Here is a 23,720-nt window from a genome sequence, read left to right on the forward strand (position 1 = left end):
CCAACTCCTTGGGCTTAGGCGATTCTCTTGCCTCAGCCTCCCGAGTAGCTGGGACTACAGGCACCTGCCACAACGCCCGGCTATTTTTGTTGTTGTTGCAGTTTGGCTGGGGCTGGGTTTGAACCTACCACCCTTGGTATATGGGGCTGGCACCCTGCCCACTGAACCACAGGCACCGCCCTGGTATTTTGCTTTGAAACAACTATTTCCTCATTTGAAAAAAATTAGCTAATACAGTTTACGCATCCCTTATCTGAAATGCTTGGGACCAGAAGTGTTTCAGATTTCAAATCATTTTGGACTTTGTAATATTTGCATATATATAAACTGAGATAGTTTGGGGATGGGACCCAAGTCTAAATACAAAATTTATGTTTTGGGTACACCCTATACATATAGATTGAAGGTAATTACATATATACATATATATGTTTGTATTTCTAATGTGTTAGATTATTTTATTCATTTATCACCACTATATGAAATTACTTTGTTTATGTGATTTCTAGTTTATGACCACCCCTCCACTAAACCATTCCCTTCTTGAGGAGATGGGTATTGTTTTCTTTTTACTATTTTTTTTATTATTATTAAATCATAGCTGTGTACATTAATGCAATCATGGGGTACAATGTGCTTATTTTACATATAATTTGAAATGCTTTCATCAAACTGGTCAACATAGCCTTCACTGCATTTTCTTAGTTACTGTGTTAAGACATTTATATTCTACACCTAGTACATTTCATTATTTCATACATGAAACAAAGTTTATATGCTCTGAATCATTAGAAACAAAAGTGTTAGTATCTCAGCCACCCATGTGGACAATCTTGGTTGTTTAACACCACCATTATTCTTGGCTCTGAATTTATATGTCACTGGTAAGGAATCATTTTCTTAAACTTACTCATTCCTAAGTACTTAACAGGAAAAATATGAAATGCCATGAATACAATGGAATAGTGTGTGCAGGGTGACTCCACAGCAAAGTGACCCCACCAGAATGCCTGCACCAGCTGCTGAACAGCTGCGCACAGGGCAGGGCGGGCTTCCAGCTCCACTGTCATGCCGTGTTTTCATTACATGGGATTTTTTGGATTATACATTGTACAGGAACTTCTTTGGGGCCACTAAATAAACCGTGTGTTTTGCTTCTACGTTTTGTCACGTGAGGTCAAGTGCAAAGGTATGTTGGTGCTCAAAAAGTTTTAGAGTTTGGAGCGTTTTAGATTTCAGACTATTAGATTAGGGATGCTCATCCTATGTGATAGAGTGTTGGTAAGATTTAATATATATATGTAAATACCTTTGAGAAAATTAAATGGCTAGGCCAAATAATATTTAAATGAGTCATATAAATTCAGGCTTTCTGATTATTTTGTATGTTGGCTGCTCGCTACCTTGCATATTGAATTTTCACACTGGAGTCAGAATATCCCTGTCATCCTGAAGGGCGGTTGTGTACTCTTAGCGACAGGACAGAACTTTAAGCTCTTTAGGCAACACTCCTACCCTATGATCATGTGTGTCTTACCAAGAGAAGGGAAAGATTCATCCGTGGCTTCAAGTTACTTCTGTCCTTCCTTGTACATTGACAAAGAGAGGGGTCCTCAAACTTTTTAAACAGGGAGCCAGTCCACCATCGGAGGGACGGACTGCAGGCCGCAGGACGAGTCGGCTGCCAAGCAGGATAGGCAGTGGCGGCAAAAACACCCGGCGGGCTGCATGTGGCCCATGGGCCGTAGTTTGAGGACATCTGAGTCAAAGACTATCTTTGACCAGACTTTTGTCAGGCGCCACAGAGCACATGCCTTGACTTGGCTTTGACCTTGGGCTTTCATGCTTTCATGCACTCCTTGAGGAGTCCAGTTTTAGCAAAACTCCTAACTCAGCTCAGCAAGAATCCTGTGAGGTGTGTTTATTCGGCCATCTCCCCACTTCCCTGAGGTTTCCTCTAAGTAATTTCCTACCCACTGATTCCCACTTGGCTCTGTGCCTATCACCCCCTAGTTGTCCGTGTTGTATTCAGAACTGAGCCCAGTTCTAAACTGAAGTCTCTTTTCTCCTGTTGCAGTCGTGGCTGAAAAAAGTCTGCTTTTACCACTTTACGCTCTGGCACTCACACAGTGTGTAGGCACACACAGGTCTGCACACACACACAGGTCCTACCATACAGGTCCCGGTACAACTGTTTACATCCTCTCTGAAGTGGCCTAACTGTGCTTCCGAGGCCTTGGTCCAGAGAAATTGTTCTTTTCGAAGCACACATAAAAAATAGCATTCCTAAGTGAAATTAGTTAGCAAACGTACATAAATGTTTGCATTATTTTCTCTTTAAATTCAAGTAAAAGTGTAACTAGAGGAACAGGGGTCAGGATATTATTAAATATAGGGTTAGCTTAAAGGAACCCAAATTGAAACACACAGGCATGCACTGAGCAGGGCACACACGGGGGTAAACATCAACATTGTTAACCTTTACTCAAACTTCAAAATACTTAGAAGTACATTATATCATTTAAGTAAATCAAGAGCACTTACATTTGCATTAAATCACAAAATGATGTAAGATAAGTAAGCATTGCAGATTAACAACCTATGATTCATTTCTGGGAATTTTGAGATAGTACACTCTAAATTTGCACGCTCACATTATTAAATATGTGTAAAATCTTCATTTGCGCTGGCAACAGCAGAGGCGGTTGGCAGTTCATGAGCATATTCTGGGTAATTTCCTAAAAGACACACTTCTAATTACAACACTTCGTTAAGTCATGTAGCACTTGGTCCCAGGACGCTCCTGTTCTGCTGGTGGCATCAGGTTGAATGACTTCATTTGCAAAAGTAAGGCTTCCATTTTATTAATTGAAACTGCTTTCATGATAAGGGTATAGAAAAATAGCTACACTGCTTCAGAGAAGAAAGACCTTTGCATGACAAAATATTTTGATGTGGTGAAGATTAAGAGTGGGGGTAATGTGGAAACCTTTCCCCTGGTAGCTGCTCTTGTGCTTACTTATCTCAGTGACACTGAACTTGAAGAGAACGCTTTCAGGAGCTTTACTCAAAGGGAGATATTTTTCCAATCTAACGTGAGTTCTAGAGATTTTAGAGAAGAATCAGCAGAAAAATAATAGTTTTTGCATTTTCTAGCTTATCAGGATTAAAAATAAACCTCTTCCTTTGTTTCGCTCTTTCCCTTGTACGCAGCCAGCACATGTGGTCGGGCGCCTGGAGAATGGCACATCTAGGGCTGGAGGGGAGGGATCCCTTTGTTTCTGTTGCACAGTGACTGACAAGTAAGCAATGTACATTTCTCGGCCGATTGTTCCTTTGATGTACCATTTCTGTGTTGTTAATAAACATGTGTAGAAAATACCAATGTATAGTGAGAAATTCCATTCTTTTTGTGATTCAGCATGGAATTTATGATAGCTACCGGGACAGATTGATGACTTCATTTACGTTTTCTCTGTTCAATTTTATGCTTTCTCAAAAGTTGGGAAGGAATAATGTTCAATGTGTAATATTTATTATCATCCTTGACTCATTGATTTACTCCATCAGCATGTTAAGGTCAGCATTTTAGAACCCGAGAGAGAGCAGACTTCCATGTGGAGCAAATATAAATTTACCTCGGATGGAATAGCAAGGGACTGTGAAGGCTCCCTGTACACAGCACCCGGTGCTCAGGCTCCCTGCACACAGCACCCGGTGCTCAGGCTCCCTGCACACAGCACTCGGTGCTCTTACTCTCTACATAGAACGTCAGCTACGTATCCAGCTCCACCACTTGTTAGTTTGGCCTCAGAAAATAAATTAAGCCATTCTTATGCTGCAGTTTGTCATCTACAAAATGGGTGTAATATTTTTACATTATAAGGTTATTGTGAGGATTAAGTGAGATAATACAAGCAAACTAGAAGAGAAAGCAGTATATAAATATTAGCTTTTGTTTTATGCCTTGGATAAGAGTGAAGTTCAATTACTATTTTTAAAAGTACAAGTGAATCTTTCTAAAAGTAGAGTATAAATGTCTTAATGCAATAACTAAGTAAATGTCATAAAGTCTGTGTTAACCAGTTTGATAAAAATATTTCAAATTGAAAACACTACACCGTACCCCATGATTGCATTAATGTACATAGTTATCATTTAATAAAAAGAAAAGTACATTGCTATGGGACACTGGCAAAAATTCTTTCTTGTTTCAAAAAAGAATATCTGTACTCATGTAATTGTAGTCTGGGTTGTCCAGAGAGACATAACCAATAGCAGATATATAATGATGAATTTTATGTGTGTGAATGTGACTCTTGACTGGGTGGAGAGTTGGTCCCCCATAGCTGATAAAGCTTCATTTCCAGGTCTGTGAGGCCATATCTGGATCCAGTAGACAGAGTGAGAAGATCCAAAGGTGGAGAAGGGCCAGATTCATTCTTTTTGTTGAGCTGGGTCATATGTCCCCTTCTGCCCTCCAACATTGTTGCTACTGGTTCCTGGGCCTTCAGACTTGAATTAAATCACACAATCAGCTTTTCTAAGTCTTTAGTTCCCAGATTGCTGTTCTTCCCTGGCTCTAATCATGTCAGCTGGCACCTCTCTCTCAGGGAGGAAGGAGGGAAGGAGGAAGGAAGGAAGGAGGGAAGGAAGGAAGGATAGATGGACGTAGGGGAGGAATTATGGAAGGCAGTCATTTTGAAAGGAAGGAATGAATGAATTATGGAATTATGGATGGAAGGAAGGAATTATGGAAGAAAGGAAGGAGTTATGGAATGAATTAAAAAATGTGGAATGTATTCAGGAATTAAGGAATGAATTATAGAATTGAGGACTTAAGCTTTGCACAGTGGCAGTATTGTAGCCAATGAGGTTTATCCAAGACGCGATTATTGCTAATTGAAAACTTTTCCCAATACCCCGCCATGACGACTTGAAATATAGTCAGCATTGGCAATTTTTGACAGTCTCTATGGAGACTGAATAAAAATAAAAATGTAAAAAATAATAAAAAAAAAGAATTGAGGACTTATGGAATGAGTTATTAAATAAATTATGAAACTATGGAATTATGAATTATGGAAGGAATTATGGAATGATGAGATGAATTCTAGAATGAGGGGATGGTGGCATAAATTATGGAATTATGGGATGATGAGATGAATTATGGAATTATAGAATTAATTATGGAATTATTTAGGGATCTCTAGAGAACAGAACTGACAGAAAGTATCTATTTCTCTCTCTATATATGTAGATCTCTCTCACATATATACATTTATATTGCTATCTCATATATATATATGAATGTCTCATATATACATATATGTATAGGCACGTGTAAAATATGTATATGAAATGAGAGTGATATTGAGATTTACTATGGGAACCATCCTAGACCATTATGGAGGTCAAGAAGTCTCAGGAGGCCCAGGAGGCCCAACTGTATAGTTAAAATTTGAGTCCACAGGCCTGAGACCAGGGCAAACTGATGATGTAAGTTCCAGTTCAAGTTCAAAGGCAGGAGAAGTCCCAGCTGGTAGACAGTCAGGTAGGGAGGAATTCCCTGTTTGTGGGAGCATCAGCCTTTTTGTCATCCTATTCAGGCTGTCATCTGATTAGATGAAGTTCACCTACGTGGGAGGGGAAGTCTGCTTTACTCATTCTATGGATTCAAATATTAAACTCATCCCAAAACACCCTCACAGAAACACCCAAAGTAATATTTGACTAAATATCTGGGTACCTTGTAGCCCAGTCTGGTTGAGAACTATGGTTACTCATCACAGTAGTTGTTCATAATCACTCCAGGGTTCTAACATGAGCACAGTGAGGCAGGTCCTGCATTTGTTTGAAGTTGTTACTTACCTTGGAATGTACAGAATTTCATTCACATAAGAGTCCTGCTTTATTCAATACAAAAAGAATTTTCTCTAGGACTTATAAATACTGGCTATTGCCACTAGTATATAGTCAGAGAAAACATTGTCCACCAGAGGGGAGAATCAAAATGAGGGGCTGGGAGAGAAAACTTTGTGGTGGTAGCAAGCCCCTGGTCCCAGTCTTTGCCCACTATACTAATTAATCCTTTAGGTTGTGTGAGATAAATATTTCCTTTCTCTAAACAAGTTTGAGTTTCTCCTTGTAACTGCTAAGTAACGGGCTACTAATGGAATGAATGCTACTTTACTGTAGGGTGGTTCTTATCTCCAGGATTTTAGAAAACTTAGCTCATCACGTACTTTTTTGGATATGACTGTGATCACTTTAGTGCATTACCTCATGCTCCTGACCTTGAGAAAGCAATACATTCTGGCCCCTTCTCCGTTAACATTCTGTTTCTAACATTTGATTTTAAAATTCTATACCTGACATGTCAATTAAAAACTATTTAGATGATTTAGTAATAAGAACACTTATTAAAACCCCTGATGCTGTCTCTTTCACCTTCCTTTTCTCTCTTCCTATCCTGCCAATCACAAATCTACCTCTATTTATATATAGAAAGAGTCTGAAATAAAATAGCCCTAATTTAAATTTCATGAAGAAGACTGAGCCATCCATAGCAGTGCTTTTTTTTTTTATCAGCATGCCTTGTGTAATGTGCAGACACTTTATCCTCAGAAAGATATTGACAGATATTATATGCAGATAAAATAGAATGACTACTTTTGACTGAATCCTTCGGTGGGCAACAGAAAGGATATGCCACCAGGTAGGGGGTAAGAAAGCACAGTAGAAGTAGGAATCACATGTTGCAATTCTTAAGATTTCAGTACAGGATAGAGTCATTATTGTTAAATATCCGATGTGCTCAATATTAATATGAATCTAATAGAAACATAACCACATGCCCCTATGAGAGAATAACACAGGATACTCGAGCGGGGGCAGGGGGAAGGAGGGACCTGGGAAAGAAGGGGGATGGTGAGTTCTCCCCTGACCGACTCGGTGTGAGGGTGTACAGCACACACCCTGGACAAAGGGCTCAACTGCCTCAGCTGCAACTTTAACTTTATCTCAGAAACACAAACAATGTAACTTAATCATTACACCCTCATATTAATCTGAATTATAAAAAAAAGTTCCTGCATCCTAGGTAGAGTATTCATTCATCTACCACAGGCAGGACATTAAGTGCTGTAGAACAGTGAACTTGCCCAAGAATTCACTCAATGTTTTGCATGGGTGGCCTATACCAGACTCGAGGTAAACCTGAATATCAGATAATGAACATGGCTTTTAAGTACTAGAGAGATTATTAAGTTCTTTCTAGTGATCAAACCCAAGAAAAAACCTCAAGAGGACAGTGCTTTTGCAAAGAGTGATGTATAATTTCTACAATTTTAGAAAAAGGATTGAAAGAATAAACATGAAAGCTTTCACTATGATTAAGAGAGGGAATTGGGACTCTGGTGAATAGGATGGGGGTGGGCACAGACAGCTGTTACCAGAAATTGTTAACGGGGAAAGGAAAACCAAGAGAGAGCGCTCTGCCACAGTGCCCAGGCCGTTTCTATACAGCTTATAAAACCCGCAACGACGACGAAAGCAGCCTTTGTCCTTACATCAACAAGCACATAACAATGTTTTAAAGAAGACAGAAGGAAAAAAGGACAAAGTTACAAATAAAGTATCAGTTTTCCTTTAAAGTTTTTGATGTTACTGTGTAGAAACCCTGCTTTGTCTCCAGAGCAGTATTGATTCTTCCTGCAGGGTCAGATACCCTTCGAGACAGAACATATGTTTCTGATTAAGAAATAAGAGGTGAAAGGACCACCCTGCTGAGGCCAGTGAAGGGTAGAGTACCTGTCCTTCACCCTTTGCCTGATGGAGATGAACGCACCAAATAGAGTCATGGTGAATGGGCACAGGTCGTGGTCTGTGGGAGCAGAATTCCTCTGAAACTTCTCCCAGTTTTTTTCATGAAATCCCAAACAGCACTAAAGAACAGAGAAAGCCAAAGATCAAATTAAACTGCCTGCTTGGGGCCCACGGGAGCACAAGGTGTGTGGTCAGCTTGAAAACCTCCAAGAACAAAAACACACATTTCAAATGAGTCTTTGGGCAAAATCATGACATGAATGAAACTTCTCTTTGGGCTCCTTTATACTGAAGTTTCCTTTTTGGAATTCCTCTATTACTACCTAAAACTCTTCAGAAACATATTTATCTTGGAAGGCACAAAATGAAAATGAAGAGTGGATCAATGATAGAAGTTCGGGCAGTATAAGCTCAGTGCTCTACTGAGGACTAAGAAAATGAATTAAAAAGTAGAATGGAATAAAATAAAAATGTCAAATTGCTAAAATCATTTTTATAAAGCTTATAGGAAGTTCATGCTATGGGACGTATTTAAGGTTTAAACATAAATACCTTCCAAGTCAGCCAAAGAAGTTGCAAAATGATGTTATGTAGGAAGGATTATGGCACCTGTGTGTCTTCTCAGTGGGGACGTCTGGCTTCTGCAGAAGCCCCAGTCATGGGATTACTTCTGAATACAACCGCTGTCCGTCACCACAGAATGTGCTGATCAAAGATGCCATATGGACAAGTAAATAGATGGAATCATTTTCAGTTTGGAAAGTAAGGCAGAAATTCATTTGCATTATTAGTTTATTTTTTGGGGGGGAATGAAAAAAAAGGAAAGACTCTTACTTAGAAGGATCACATATAGAATAAGAAATTTTGACAAATGGTAATAAATCTGATCCTTACTGGGCAAACAGAATTAGACCATCAAAGCCTAGAAGAAAATATTCAGAAGACAGATATTTCTATTAACTGAGAGCTTTCTTGAGGTGATTGGAGAGCAGAATTTTTTATGTAAGAATACCACCGTACGTAATTAGCTCACGGTGGTAGCTAGTGGTAGAAATAAATATTTCTAAGTTAGCTGTGTATTTAGCCATCATCTTGGAGAGTAGTTTTAGTAATTCTATACAAAATTTTATATTGTTAATTAAGTTAGTTGGAGAGCTGATTTCAGCATAGTAACAGGAAAATACATGAGCATAGTAGTCAAGATTCTGGTATCTACAGTAATCAAAAACAAGCAAACAATTTCTTTGCATAATGTCTTATCAAAGCTTATTTCCATCTGAGGGTCCTAGAATTTTATCATTTTACAGAAGTAGAACTCATTAAACTGTCATTAAGAGCCCATTACCTCCTAAGCCAAGACCCCAAAATGCTGAACATACAGTTCCAAATTTTAAGTGGATTTGAATCAACTATTGTGATACAGGTGGGTGAGGGTTGTTAAGAGCTAAGTACAAAATCATCTGTAGAAGTGGCTGGTGACAATGAGGAAAGAGAGAAGAGGACAGGCAGAAAGAATTATTCAAGCTTACAATGTGGTAGGATGAGGCCTGTAAGGGTCGGAGCCCACACCTCACACACACAACAGCTCCCGAAAACACGAGGAAAGATCAGTGATATTAAATCACTAAGAAACATCTTGAGCAATATCAAAATACCATTCTTCGTGGAGATGAATAAGTAAATTAGAGTAGATTGCCATTAAAATGATCAAAACATTTGTCAAATGATAAAAATAAATTGGTACATAATTGTTTACAAGTCAATCAGAAGAAATGAACCAATTATTTGGAAACCATAAACTACCCAAACTCAGCTAAGCTGATTGGTATAACCTTTACTGTCATATTAAAGAAACAGAATTTGTGTTAAAAGCCTCCTCGAAAGAAATCTTTAGGTCCAGATGGTTCCACAGGAGAATTTAGGCAAAGATTTAAAGAAAGTTAATGTCAATTTTATATAAATTCTTCCAAAAAGTAGATGAGGAAGGAACGTTTTCCTCCATTTTATGAGACCAGTGTTACCCTGATACCACAAACATACAAACACAACACACACAAAAAGAAAATAATGAAAACCATGGGAAAATATCTACCATGAGCTTAAACCAAAAATTAGCAAACAAATCCAATGATATGTAAAAAGATTAACATACAATAGCAAAGAGGGCTGTATCTCCACATGCAGGACTGATTCAATTTTAGAAACTTTAAAAAAATCAATTAAGGTAATTGACAAAATCAAAAGGCTAAAAATGAAAAATTATTTGATCATATATATTGATGCAGGAAAATTATGACAAAATTAAGTGCCCATTCATGACAAAAACGTTTAACCAGCTTGGAATAGAAGGGGATTTCTTCAACATCATAAAAAATGTATACATTAAAAGTATAGTTAATAGTTAAAGACTGACTTATTTTCCTTTAAAACTGAGATCAAGACAAATTTATCCACTTTTACTATTCTTATTCAACATTGTACTGAAATTTCAAGTTAGTGAAATAATGCAAAAAAAAAAAAAAAAAACCAGATTGGAAAAGAAGACATAAAACTGTTTCTATTCACAGGTAAACAACTGCAAAGAAATCTGAAAAGTCTACAAATTTTTCTAGAGCTAAAAGTGAGTTCATTACAGTCATGTGATGAAAGGTCAACACACAAATCAATTGTATTTCTAAATACTAAAAATACCAAATTGGAAACCAAAATAAAAACTTCAATACTATTTACTATTCCAAATAAGTCAAATACTTAGGTCTAAATGTAATAAAATATGTATGAGATCTGGATGCTGCATTACAAAATCATGAAAGAATCAAAGAAAACTAATTGAAAAAGCTTTTTCCATTTATGGATTAGAGACACAGCTTCCCAAGCTGATCTACAGGATTGGAGTAATTGGCTTTACAACTTCAAAAAGTTGTACCAGACCCAGACACACTTATTCTAAGATTTGTATGAAAAGATAAAGGCCCAGAATAGCTAACATAGTATTATAAAAGAATGAAGTCAGAAGAGTTACTCTGGTCCGTGTTGGGACTTACAATCTGACCACACTAATCAAGAGATTGTGGTATTGGCAGATAGCTATACGCATAGATCAGTAAGACGGAATAGAAACCAGAAATAGACCCATGCAATTATGCCCTACCGCTCTTGCATTTAGAAAAGCACAACAGCAATTCATTAGAGACAGTGTAGCCTTTTCAATTGTAGTGCTAACATAATTGGATATTAATAGGCAAAACTCCCAAACAATCCAATACACACACACACACATAGAAACCCCAAAATGAATCTCCTTCTAAACCTTCTACCCTCTTCAAAAATTAACTCGAAACAGATGGTGGAGTTAAATGTAACACATAAGAGTTAAACACATATAGAAAAAAAATAGAAAAATTTCAAAGCTAGAGAAAGGCATACTAACACAAAATGATCCCTACACACTTATTATTATGGCTAAAATAAAAAAGGAATAGCGATAGCACCAAATGCTACCAAAGATGTGGTACTAGAGCACATATTGCTGGTGGCACTCACAGTGGCATTACTGCAGAAGAACAATTTGCTTTTTATAAAACTACATATGCATTAAACCATATGACTCAGCAATTACACTCCTGGGCATTTATTCCAGAGAAATGAAAACTTATGTTCACATAAAAATCTGTACCTGAATGTTCATAGCAGCTTCATGCGTGACAGCCAATACTTGGAAACGACCCACATGCTGCTAAGTGGTGAGTGAGGGAACAGACGGCAGGACAGCCACAGCACAGCGCCCGAGGGATGGACGTAAGGGAACCAACGAGTGCTCCCTGCAGCCACCTGCGCGGACCTTAATTACGCAGCCACACACACGTACGTGTGCACAGGTGAGAGTGCACACACAGATATGAGTGCAGGTAAAGTCTGTGAAAGCCGGGCAAGTTCAGTGGATTTTATCAATGTCAGTTTTCTGGTTTTGATACCTTTGGAAGATGTTGCTGAGACAGGGTTCCCCCATTCAAGGTGGATAAGGGACCCCAGTTTTCCTAGGCCTGGGTATTTTCATGAAGGGAATTCCCCAACCTTTTACCCTGAGCTGGACAGACTGCTCATTCATTTGTCAGTAACACTCATTAACATTGAAAAAGTGTGTCCACCCCTAAACAAAGAACCCGCGTGGAGACCTTCACACTTGGGACCTTCCCTTTGCCAGAAGTTCTGGGGCTTTTTAGTCCTTCTGTCCAGAAACTCTGATGCTTTTTCCTCCTGTATTCCTTTCTGTCTAGAAAGTCCTATCTTGCCACTGATCTGTGATCTGTGGCTTCATTCTTTGAATTCCCCAGACCAAGGACCTACTAAAGAAAGAAATTTCAGTAACTTTACTATTGGAGAAAACTGGGTGAAAGGTTCATGAGACCTCTCTCTGCACTTTTTTTTTTTGCAACTTCTAATGAATATACAATTGTTTCGAAATCATAAGTTAACATAAATTTCCAAAGATCATGAAGTTATTATTCTCCAATTCATGAAGTGTTGCATGAGGTTTAAATTATGAAACAAATGAGATATAATTGAACAGAGCATTTACCTTTACAAACTTGAAAGGTCCAAAGATGTGATTGATTTATTTTCGGTTAAATGGTCACATAGCACATATTGCAGTTATGTGAACAATTATATGAATAGTCAAAAGGCATAGAAAATTCAAAAGGAACCTTTCTGAAAGGTGAATTAGTGGGTACAAGTACAATTTAAGGGCTCGCCAAATTAAAACTGATTAAAAATCTAGCTCCAGGATCATAAATGTGTTAAATTCTTTACATGCTAAGCATGGAGAAAATAAGGACCAAACAGGAAACAAAACTAAAGCAAATGTTTCAAAATGTGATTATTTAAAAATCTTAGGTAAAATGCAATTCCACTCAACACTTGGTTTCATATATCAGATAACATTGTCTTTTCAGATAGAGTAAAGGTTTCTTGAGGGTTTTATATATACTTTAAATGGTCTAAAACAGTGGTTCTCAACCTTCCTAATGCCTCCTAATGCCATAACCCTTTAATATAGTTTCTCATGTTGTGGTGACCCCCAACCATAAAATTATTTTCGTTGCTACTTTATAACTGTAATTTTGTTACTGTTATGAATCATAATGTAAATATCTGATATGCAGGATGTATTTTCATTGTTACAAAGGGTCACGACTCACAGGTTAAGAACTTCTGGTCTAAAAAATTCAAACCCACACATTTAGATCTTACTACATAACATGTAACTTTTTGGTACATCCTTTAATCTTTAAACAATCCTAGGAGATTGCTGTTAGTTTTATCACTGTGCAGGATAGATAACTTTAAGGCTCAGTGGTTAGATGCCTTACCCAATGTTGTACAATTAACAACAAATCAATAGATGGTAGACTCAAGGTTAAAATTCTAGGCTTGAGTCCACAATACATCTTCTTTCTTTTATTTTATACAAAACCATCCTCTGGGGGCTATGAGGGAAAAGGTTCCCAATAACATTTCATTAATAAGTATGTCCCATAACCATGAATTTCAGCTTCAAGTGTAGTTGGTTAGTGAGTTTCTTGATCTGAGAGTCTTACTTCCAGCCATAGTGACAATGGGTTACATTCGGTATCATGCTGGCTTCTCAAAGCATGTCATGCTATAGAGTCTATCGTTATACTCACATTCTGGGAATAGTTTTGCAGGAACTAGTTCACCAACAATGCAAATCAAAAGTCTTTCTCCTTGCAACAGATGTTAACCCACTAGATTCTTTCTAATGCCAATTATTTCATCTGCTGTTCTATAGTATGTAAGACGTTAGCTTTGGAGGAGATTGAGTGAAGAAGGTCCTTGAAGAAGGACCTTGCATTTCTCTGCAAGGTCCTCAGATTCTGTATGACTTCAAAACAAAATTTACAAAATTAAAAATTGTTTAGCACATAATTGGATTCAGGTCAGTCATTGGGATATGTTGTGGCACTAAACTATGTGAGTTATTTTCACATAAATGGAACGGATGAGAAATGATTCCAGGAGATGGATAAGACCATTGATAGGGAACAGTGATGAGGGATCAGGCTTCAAGAAAAGAGGCTTTGAGTTAGACCTTGAAGATGGTGTATCAGTATTCCTGGCAGATAAGGGTTAAGAAAGGCAAGAATGATGAGCTAAGAAGGAGAGCAAATAGGAAGAGGCAGATGAGTGTAGTGGGCAGAACGGGAGCAGAACAGCAACATCAGCTCACGTGAGACTGGGAACGACAGGGAGGGCTCTGCCTGTTTCTGACCTTGTCTATGAGAAGTTGGTGGAGAGTGGGAAGCCCTAACACAGGATTTCTGGAGGGAACGCTGTTCTGTTATGTATCGAAAAGATCTTTCTATCACCTCTCTCTCTCTTTTTTTTAGGAAAAAGTAAGAAAAAATTCAAATCAATTCATGGTGGGCTGCAACAGGGAGCTGAGGAGAGGGAGGGGGGATGGAGGTTGAGGAGTATGGCACACCTCATGGGGGTGGGACACAACTATAAGAGGGACTTTACCTAGAATTGCAAACAGGGTAACCTAATTCTTTGTACCCTCAATCAGCCTGAACCAATTAATAAAAACGAATAACAAAATAGAAGAATAAAATGTGTTTCAAAGGAAATTTCAAAAAAAAATAATTAAGAAAGTTGTAAGAGCTGGTACTGCTTGGATCCAGATCCCAGCACTGCTCTTTACTTGCTGAGTAACTTCTGTAAGTTTTGACCCTTTGAAATTTCTTTATCTTTAAAATTGCAGTAATTTGTCAAACAAATCGTTGTGACCACAAATAACTTAATGAATGTTGGAATGATTGCTCAACAGATATCCCATAAATGCAGTGGCAGTAATGATGCTTCCTTTCTCCCCTCTGAGCATAATTCTTGCAATAGGGGTCCAAACTTTTGAACCGAGGACTTGTCATGCAGAGACTTGGGTCTCTGCATGACCCAAGAACGTGAGCCATGGCTAAAATCTAGAAATTACTGTAGTTATCGCTCTTTCCTTGTTCCAGTCACACCTGGTCCTCCCCTCCCCAGATAACATGCACACTGGGCTCAGCTCTTGTCCCTTGTGACTTGCTTAGTTTCTGCCAGGGAGTTTAATATACTAACACATCCATAGATACACGAGATATTGAATGCCACTCTTAATTAAGCCATTGGTTGGTGGTAAGGGTTCTCAGTATAATCAAATCACAAGCTAAATCTCATAGCAAGCATTTGACATACTTAATAGACTGATGGTGAGCATATTAATACTATTTCCTACCGGCCCTAAATAACACTGATTGATTTAAATCAGAGAATTTATTGCTAGAATATCATGTGGTGCCTTTGATCATCAGGAACTTAGGAGAACCAAGGTCAAAAAACGAACAGAAATAAAAGGAAGTGGTCAGCAATGAGAACCCTTGCCAACGCTAAACCAGAGAACAGGAGCAGCGAGGTCCCTGTCACCCTCACACAGATCACTGGCTGCTGCCTCCCATGCCGCCATCCCATTGCTTCGACTCCTGCCCCCAACCATCACATGTCTCTACCTAGTCTTGCAAAGAAAATAATCAATTTTTCACTACCACTGTTTCTCTGAGTTACTGATTCTGTGTTTAAGATCCCAGCCAGAAGTATCAATATCTGAGCCCAAGTCTATTGCTCAAGTACCAGCTGCAAGTTGGGCTAACAATGTGAGCAGCTTTTACAGCTTTTAGGGTAAGAAGTAGGCTATGCCATTCGAAACATGCAGAATTCCCCTAAACCCAAGTTGGGGCAAGAGTCTAGGAATTCTAAAATGGGTAAATTTTCACCTACAAAGGTAGAAAGGAGAGGCCTATGGAGGACGATTCCAAAATCCCAGCATGTTGGGGGTTGCTCTTATTTTCATTATGTGGTAAGTCTGCTCCTCTGGTTTGGGGCTTTGCCACAATCTTCTTATTAGAAGTCTCATTATGGCTTCAATAGCACAGTTGATAGATGAATTTTTTTATTGGTTGCTCATAGCTGGATTTTCATCTCTCATTCTCTTTTAGTTCACTGGCTTTTGTGTAGAATGAAGTAATGGAGCACAATTTCAGCAGAGATTGATGGATGGAACTCTGAGTATACAGGAGATGGGATCAGCTGCCTGCCCCACCGCTATCTGGTTGTGTGACTGGCAACATCATTTAATCTTTCTGGACCTCAGTTTTCTTCTCCATAAAATGAGAACACTATTACCCAATTTGAAAATTGATCTGAAAGTTAAAAGATTATTCTTAAATTAGCTGGTAGAAAGCTAGCAGCAAATAATATCCTAAAAAACTAACAAGTGGTAACTTTTAAAATTATTTTTTATCTTCTTTCTTAGAGAATCATTGATTAAGCAGGGGTCCTCAAACGTTTTAAACAGGGGGCCAGTTCACTATCCCTCAGACCGTTGGAGGGCTGGATTGCAGGCCCCAGGACGAGTCAGCTGCTAAGCAGGACAGGCAGCGGTGGCAAAAACACCCAGTGGGCAGGATAAATGTCCTCAGCGGGCTGCATGTGGCCCGTGGGCCATAGTTTGAGGATGCCTGGATCCCAGGAACTTTGATGGGTCTGTAGTGCCTACAATTCTTTTGTTTCTCTTTTCTTTCCTCCCACTCCCATTGTTTGTTGTGATCAAAACTAAGCTTTGTTTGGTTAGCTACAACAGTCAGCCCAAAGACTGCCATCTGGAAAATTTATTCTTCTCACTGGACAAGGGCAAAGCGATACTGCTAGCACCTGAGAGGTCTGCCCGCAGATAGCACCTCAGCAGTAGAGCTGGACAGACCAGCAATATGTTACTGCTGAAGCTGATGGCGCCTGCTGTCTGGAAGAATGCACTGCACAGATCCTGGGACCACCACAGTGTGCAGCCGCGTTCCTGGAAGACTGAAAGACAGCCTGAAACTCTCTTCTCTCTTAACGGGGTCAACCTATCCAAGGGAGATCAATTGTCAGCTGCGTATTTTCTTAAAAGCATAGAATGATATAAAATTAGCATATGTATCAGCAGAAGTACAGAATAAAGAGATCAGAATTCTCAGAGTGACTCTGCCCATTAAGATAACTGCAGGGCATAATATTTTATTACGTACATTCTGATTTAGGAAATAAACAACTTTCTGTTTTTGATAGCAGCATTTGGGGGAAGGACAATTTAGAATAAGCTCTGATTTGTATAGACTTGAAAAGAAAATAAAATTGTGTTCAAGCACTGACGTTGACTAGTACATCTTAGAGAATGTATTAGTTTCAGTCATATTTAGGCTCTTCTCGTCAACCCAAAGATTTATTTCTTAGCATGAATTTGAATTTCTTTCATTATGTATAATCATTTGGGTCTCAAATGTGCTTGTGCATCAATTTTAGTTTGTAGTTGTAACAGGGTCTCAGATTTGACATGAAAACGGAAGTTCTTAAGGTACAAGATATAAACTAATAAATAATTACCTTTCTCAATAGTACCATAAAAAGAAACCTAATTAATGTGTTAATAGCTGTTCCCTGTTATTATAGGGCATTATCCCAGATCTCAAGCTGTAACAAATATACGTGACAATTAATGTTCACAGGACAAAGAAAGAATAGATTTCATTTCTAGAACTATGCCAGCTAGACATTTCAGTCAGAGAGACAGCACAGGAAAGGAATCTTAAAAAGTTATCTCCTTGCAGTCTGAGCCTAAGACGAGTTATTCTTTATAAAATAATTTACTATTTTCTAGACTATAGACATAACTCACAGGTCATTTCCATTCCCTCTTGGAATGAAATAATCTCAGAATCTCACCTGTTAGGGACCCCAGAGGTCAAACTAGTCCAAAACACAGTTTACTTATGAGTATTTGACAAATGCTTGTTTAATCTCTAACTGGATCTAGTGTTAGAAAACCCACTAGATTTTATTTTATTTATTTATTTTTTGAGACAGAGTATCATTCATTATGTCTTCCTCAGTAGAGTGCTGTGGTGCCACAGCTCACAGCAACCTCAAACTCTTGGGCTTAAGAGATTCTTTTGCCTCAGCCTCCAAAGTAGCTGGGACTACAGGCACCTTCCACAAAGCCTGGTGAATTTTTGTGCAGTTGCCATTGTTTTGTAAGCTTCAGTGTTTTCATCTTTACATGGACTATTGTGCAAATTAAATGAGACAATAGTCCGTGTGAAGTATTTAGCACAATTCTCCTAATCCTGTCACTTTTATTTTAATGATACCAAGGTGAAAACATGTGAGAGCAATCTGTATTGTAGCGGGGGGGGGGGAGAAGTGTGATATTTTGATACACATATATGATACATACTGATCAAATCACGGTAACTGGGATATCCATCACCTCCAGCAATTGTCTTTTCTTTACATTGGGAATATTATATTTCTTGTCATCTAGTTATTTTGAAATATACAATAAATTATTGTTAACAGTAAATTTCTCTCTCATACAAATACTAGAACTTATTCCTTTTATTGAACTAATCTATCTTGTCATGTGACTAAGAGTTAATTGGTTTTATTTAGAGAAATACAAACTTATTTTAAAAGGTGGAAAAGAGCTCTTCTTACTGGGCTAGAGGAGTCAGAGGACCAGCAGTGAATTTACCCAGCAGCAGGGAGACCAGGGGATTAGCATATTATGCTAATAAGGCATGCTCCACTTCCCTGCTCCCGGAGACTTGTTGCTAAGCAATACCCACTATAGCAGTGTAAAAGATGAAAACATAATTCAGTTATGGAAACAATAAAAGCCCTTATGTTTTCAAAGGATGTTGCATTAATGTATAATTTCAGGCCAACACCACTCTGGAGCTCACGTGCGGATTGCAACACAGCAGCAAATTATTCAGATTTATGAAGGGGTTGTGTGAGATTAGCAAAAACTTGATGTAAAATTGGGTTAAGCCTCACTGCCATCCATCACTCCCCTGAAGCAGGAAAAAAACCAGAGCACAATAACATTACAAGGAAGCACAAGTACACAAGAGATTTATATCACCAATATAATGCTATTAGATCAAAACTGGATTTAAAGTTCATACTTTGTAGGTGGGATATTTCATTCACATAAAACTGTTTCTAAAGTTAACAGGCATTTTCTACTACAAAAAGAGCAATATTAAAAACAAAATATTTCCAATATTTCAACTTTACATACATAAATATATTTCTTTGAAACGACAAATATTTCTTGCATGGAACTTGAAATTACTAGAATTCTACCTGCATAAATTTGTAGGATCAATTGAAAAAAAATAATATACTTAGTTTGATTAATAAATAATTTGGAAGCTGATCGGTGAATTCTCTTTAATGCATTTGCAATCCCAAAAAGTCATAGCCGAGAGTAATAACTTGAGTAAGCAAGATCAGTCTCTGAAGGAGGATATATTGGTATTTCTGGTCATGCAGGGCTAATCTGTGCTGAGAAAATACCATATATACAGTAGTGACTGAGGTGTTCTCACTTGGCTCTGTTGCTCAGATTTAAACATGACCTTTTCCTAGATTGCTGAATTTTAAGGTCTTCACTGCATGAGAATGATTCATTTATAATTTTATAACTGTTTTACATGTTGCTTGTAAATTCATCCCTCTGTGTGTGCTGGGCTTTCATTATCCATTTCAGATATCTGGAATACCAGAGAAATACTGTCCAAAACACTCTAGAAATTTTCAACTCAACAACTCTATCAGGATGATAATTTGACAAAGTTAACCTGTGCTTCTTTCTGCGTCCACTCATGTGCATCCCTCAGCCAAGCCCAAAGATGCCATGTTTCATTTGTGTCAGGATCAAACACTTGGAGAATCTAGGATAAAGTGTACGAGCTCACTTGAAAGAAACATTTAGATGAGTCAGCACGGTGCCCACCACCCAGACTGGGCAGAGAGGGAAGGAGAGGAGGAGAGGAAGCAGGAGTTTACAGTGACGTCTGCCGGGGGGCCTGTGGGGCAGCTCTGGGCGAGGCGTTAGAAAATGCACACAAGTTGGGGGTCTGAAAGTGGGGGAGACGCTGTCTCACCAGGCTCCTGGATCTCTGGTGCAAAGCAACCTCACTGACGTCTGTCACACCCTGACACAGGGACAATCACATGGCCGCCATGTGTCTTCCCGAGAAGAGTGAGGCTCTGCTGATACATCTGGTCTTCTGCTCCCTCAGAAAGACCTGCGATATGGTGACATCCTCCCTGTGTTCCTAGGAAGGGCACAAAAGGGCTGAGGGCAAAGCACAGCTCTGAAGAATCCAGGGGTCAAAGCTAAAGGGAGCTGAGCCGGATACATCACCTCAGCCCAGAGGTGGCGGTGAGACCTGGGAGGCTCCTGTAGGACAGAGGCCAATGACAGAAACCTGGGCCGGGGTCCTGGAATCCCAGCTACTCCCCTGTGCCAATGCCGTCATTCCCCTGAGGTTTAGCACTGAGTTAGTTCAGTGGCTGGTCTCTTGGCTCTGGTAAACCTTACTCTGCAGGCCAAGGTACCTGCTCCCAGAGGGGCAGGGTGGCACAGGGCTGGGCACCAGGGTCACAGTTGCTCTCCCGAGCCAATGCTCTCATTCCTGGAGAACAGGGCACTGGGGTTCGTTTGAGTGCCAGGGCCTGGGCTTCACCTAGCCTGTGGTAGGGAGCTGCAGAAGCTCCCTCGGCTGGGAGAAGGGCACCGCTGTGTGCGTGAAAGTGTTGCAGTGATGGCGAGGCCTGGGGGTGGGGGCAGAGTGACCGCTGGCCCCTGGAGCAGGATGCTAACCAGCAGTAGCTCTGGTTTCAGCGTGGTATAGCGCAGGAGCAGTTTGGGTCACAGGAGGCAAGGTGGGTTCCTCTGGAGTTGTGCAGCCCTGAGAACTGGGAACCCCCTAAGCTGGGCTCAGCACCTGTGAGGCCTGCAGGATTCTCTAGTAGCAAAGCCCACAGGTGTCGGTGGCTATGATGGGGGCTGCTGGGAGCCCGCTGCTTACCTCTTCCCCACAGGCAGAACTCCCTTCTGCTTCCAAGTCCATCTTAACGGAGACTTGGGGGTGGCAGGGGCGCGGGGTTCCTCCCCTTCTCTCCGTGGCCATCTGGAGTTTCTGAGCCCCCCGGGTTTTTGCCGCACCCCTGCTGCCCTCAACACTCTTCTGAGGTCACTCTGGTTGAGACGCAGTTGTTTGTTTTTTGGGCCTTTTTTGTGGGAGGAACAAGCCTTAGGCACCTCTAGCCAGACATCTTACTGACATCTCTCTCTGTAACATTTACCAACGGAAAATGTTCTTCAGGATTTTAGTAGAAGTGCGTCTGCCTTCCATCGTATTCCGCTATCTTTGGGAACTCTGTCTGAACACCAGACATCCGGACTGAATCTCGAAACTTTGCTTTCTTGCTCATCTTTTCTTTTTATTTCTGTCCTTACTTCTGAGAAATTTTCTTTAAATTTATTTTCTACTAAGTTTCACATTAATCATAATAATTTCTAAGTGCTCTTTTGGACTTTCTCTGAATATTCCATGGAAAGGCCTCTTATTCTCATAGGTATCATTTTTAGTGTTCTTAAAACAATATTTTATCCTGTTTGCTACCCTGTGGCCTCTAAATCCCTTCTGTGCAAGTGTCTGTTTCTACCTTCGTTGGTCACATTTAGAGTTTTTTCTCTGGTATCTGATGGCGTGTCTGATGGGCAGGTACGGAAAGTGGACAGAAAGCGCCACGTGATTTGCTCAGCATTGCTAAATGTGTTGTCTTTTATGCTGGATAAAGAACCAGCTGTCAACATCTCCAGCCCATTCATTCTGCTGGTGTTGACTGGCATTCCCAAAGGTGAACCGTCCAGCGTTCTCAGAGCAGGAAGTTGTGACGGGGATGGCAAATCAGGACACAGAATTTCATCTGCTCCTCTGTGTTTAGTAACCATTCAGCTGCACTTTGGTCCCCCAAGCCCAGACTCTCTGGTCCAACACAGCCAGGGCCTGAATCCCCAGTGTTCCACCCCAGGGACGCGGGGCAGGCACGGCTTTTGTGCACAGGTGAGGGGAGCAGGGTTCCCACTGTCTGCCTCACAGACTTGCAGCCAGTTCCCCGTGTTTAGCTCCACCTCCAACGACACATTTTAGAGACATTTACACCTTTAATTCTGGATCATTCTTTTGCATAAAATAGCTTATTTTTAGGCTTTCTTCCTTGCCACCATATGTTTGAAAAACTCTCCCGTCTCCCAGTCCAACTATGCCCCTTCATTTGCTTTACGGCTTTTAAAGTTTATTCTTATCCTTTCCTCTCTCTTCCTCTTTGTGAATTCGCGCTTCTTCAAATTCCCTTCACTGTTTGATATTTACACAATGAAATATGACATAGCAATAACAATGCCCATTCACTTGCACAGGTAGGTCTTTAAAATACATTCCTGAGGAAAACAAACCAGGCCTTGAAAGAATTCACACTGTCTGATTTCTCCACAAAACTGTCATCATTTATGCACAAACACAGGCATAAATAATTTTAAACAAAGGTAATGTGCAATCAGATACTAAACAATGCAGTTGTTTGGGGACTCTGCTCTGCACACCCCTCCTTTTTCTGATAATGCCACAAAAAACAATTCTATTCAAGCTTCCTCAGTCTATAATGAACGAAAACCAAGCCAAACCAAAGCCTTTCCCTCCCTAAGTACATGTGTTCTCAACTAGACTAGACTTTCCTTCACTCTGTTTGTTTCTGGTTTGCCTGATACTTTCTCTAAATTTGGACTGGTCAATTTGATATCTTGTTTTAGATTTCATGATGTTAGTCAACCTCTTCATTATAAATTTAAAAACTGAGCAACAAAACTTCTTCCATTATTAAAGGTACATGAAAATATATCTACATAGCCTTTCCTCATAGCATATTAATAATGAAGCAGTCTTCTTTGGAAAGATTGTTATTACATTAATGCTAAATTTAAAGTTAACACTTACTGAAGCTTGAAACTTAGATCACGGAGGATAAATTTGGTCGCAAGTAACAAAAACCCTCATTCAACTAGCTTAAATATCAAGGTTTGATTTATCCTCTCTCATACACAAGGTCTAGAGACAGGCAGCCCGAAGGCCAGGCTCTTTCCATCTGAGTGTTCTACCTTCCTTAGGGGATCAGCTACGTTCTCAGGGCTGTCCCTTCCTGGGTGCCGGGTGGCTGCCGGCATCCCAGGTCTCACATTTGGGTGTGAAAAAACCCAGAGGAAGAAGATATTATTTCTTTCTGTGTGATTTTTTTCTTTCTTCTGAAGATGATTTTTTTTCCTCAAGTGTTCCCCAGCAAATTTAATTCTCATTAGTCAGAATGACTTCATGTCTGTGCCTAAACCGAATCACTAATGATATAAATGAGATTATAAATTAGCTTTAACGTACCAAGATTTAGCTCTGGCATAAGGAGAGAATCCCCTTGTCTGAGAGGTGAATTCTTAAGCAAATTCATAATTCTGTGGAGAAGGAAAAATGAGTCAGACACAAATGAATGTTTCTTTAGAAAAGCAATAGGATATAATTTGAGTGTAGCATCACACATCAGTTTCTTATTGGCTTCATTTCTGTCCCCTCTTTTGCCCCATTCAAATCCATAGACTTTTCTTATTATCATCAGGCTCCTCAAAAATTCCAATATCTCGGGCAGTGCCTATGGCTTAAAAGGGTAGGGCACCAGCCCCATATGCCGGAGGTGGCAGGTTCAAACCCAGCCCTGGCCAAAAAACAATTTCAGTATCTCTTCTCAGGACCTCTGCCCTAGGTTCTTGACTGGTCTTTCTGACTCCACTGTTAATCCCCATAGCCTGTTTCCTACACTGTAGATGATGTGTTATTTTGTGCTCGTGTGTGTACCAATATGCATACATGTTATGTGTGTACCAATATGCATACATG

At 39.6% G+C, this 23,720-nt stretch overlaps 1 non-coding gene and 1 pseudogene across 1 annotated transcript; one reads left to right on the top strand and one right to left on the bottom strand.

Annotated features, from left to right (window-relative positions):
- Positions 1 to 21,733, bottom strand: part of LOC100954633 — a 165,844-nt pseudogene extending 144,111 nt beyond the window's left edge.
- Positions 4,842 to 4,982, top strand: LOC111726807. The gene has a single exon (XR_002774501.1). It is a non-coding gene; the product is annotated as a U4 spliceosomal RNA (small nuclear RNA).
- Positions 21,734 to 23,720: the final 1,987 nt, after the last annotated feature.

This window comes from Otolemur garnettii, unplaced genomic scaffold (assembly GCF_000181295.1).
Source record: "Otolemur garnettii isolate 467f Iridium unplaced genomic scaffold, OtoGar3 scaffold00081, whole genome shotgun sequence".
Lineage (NCBI taxonomy): Eukaryota > Metazoa > Chordata > Mammalia > Primates > Galagidae > Otolemur > Otolemur garnettii.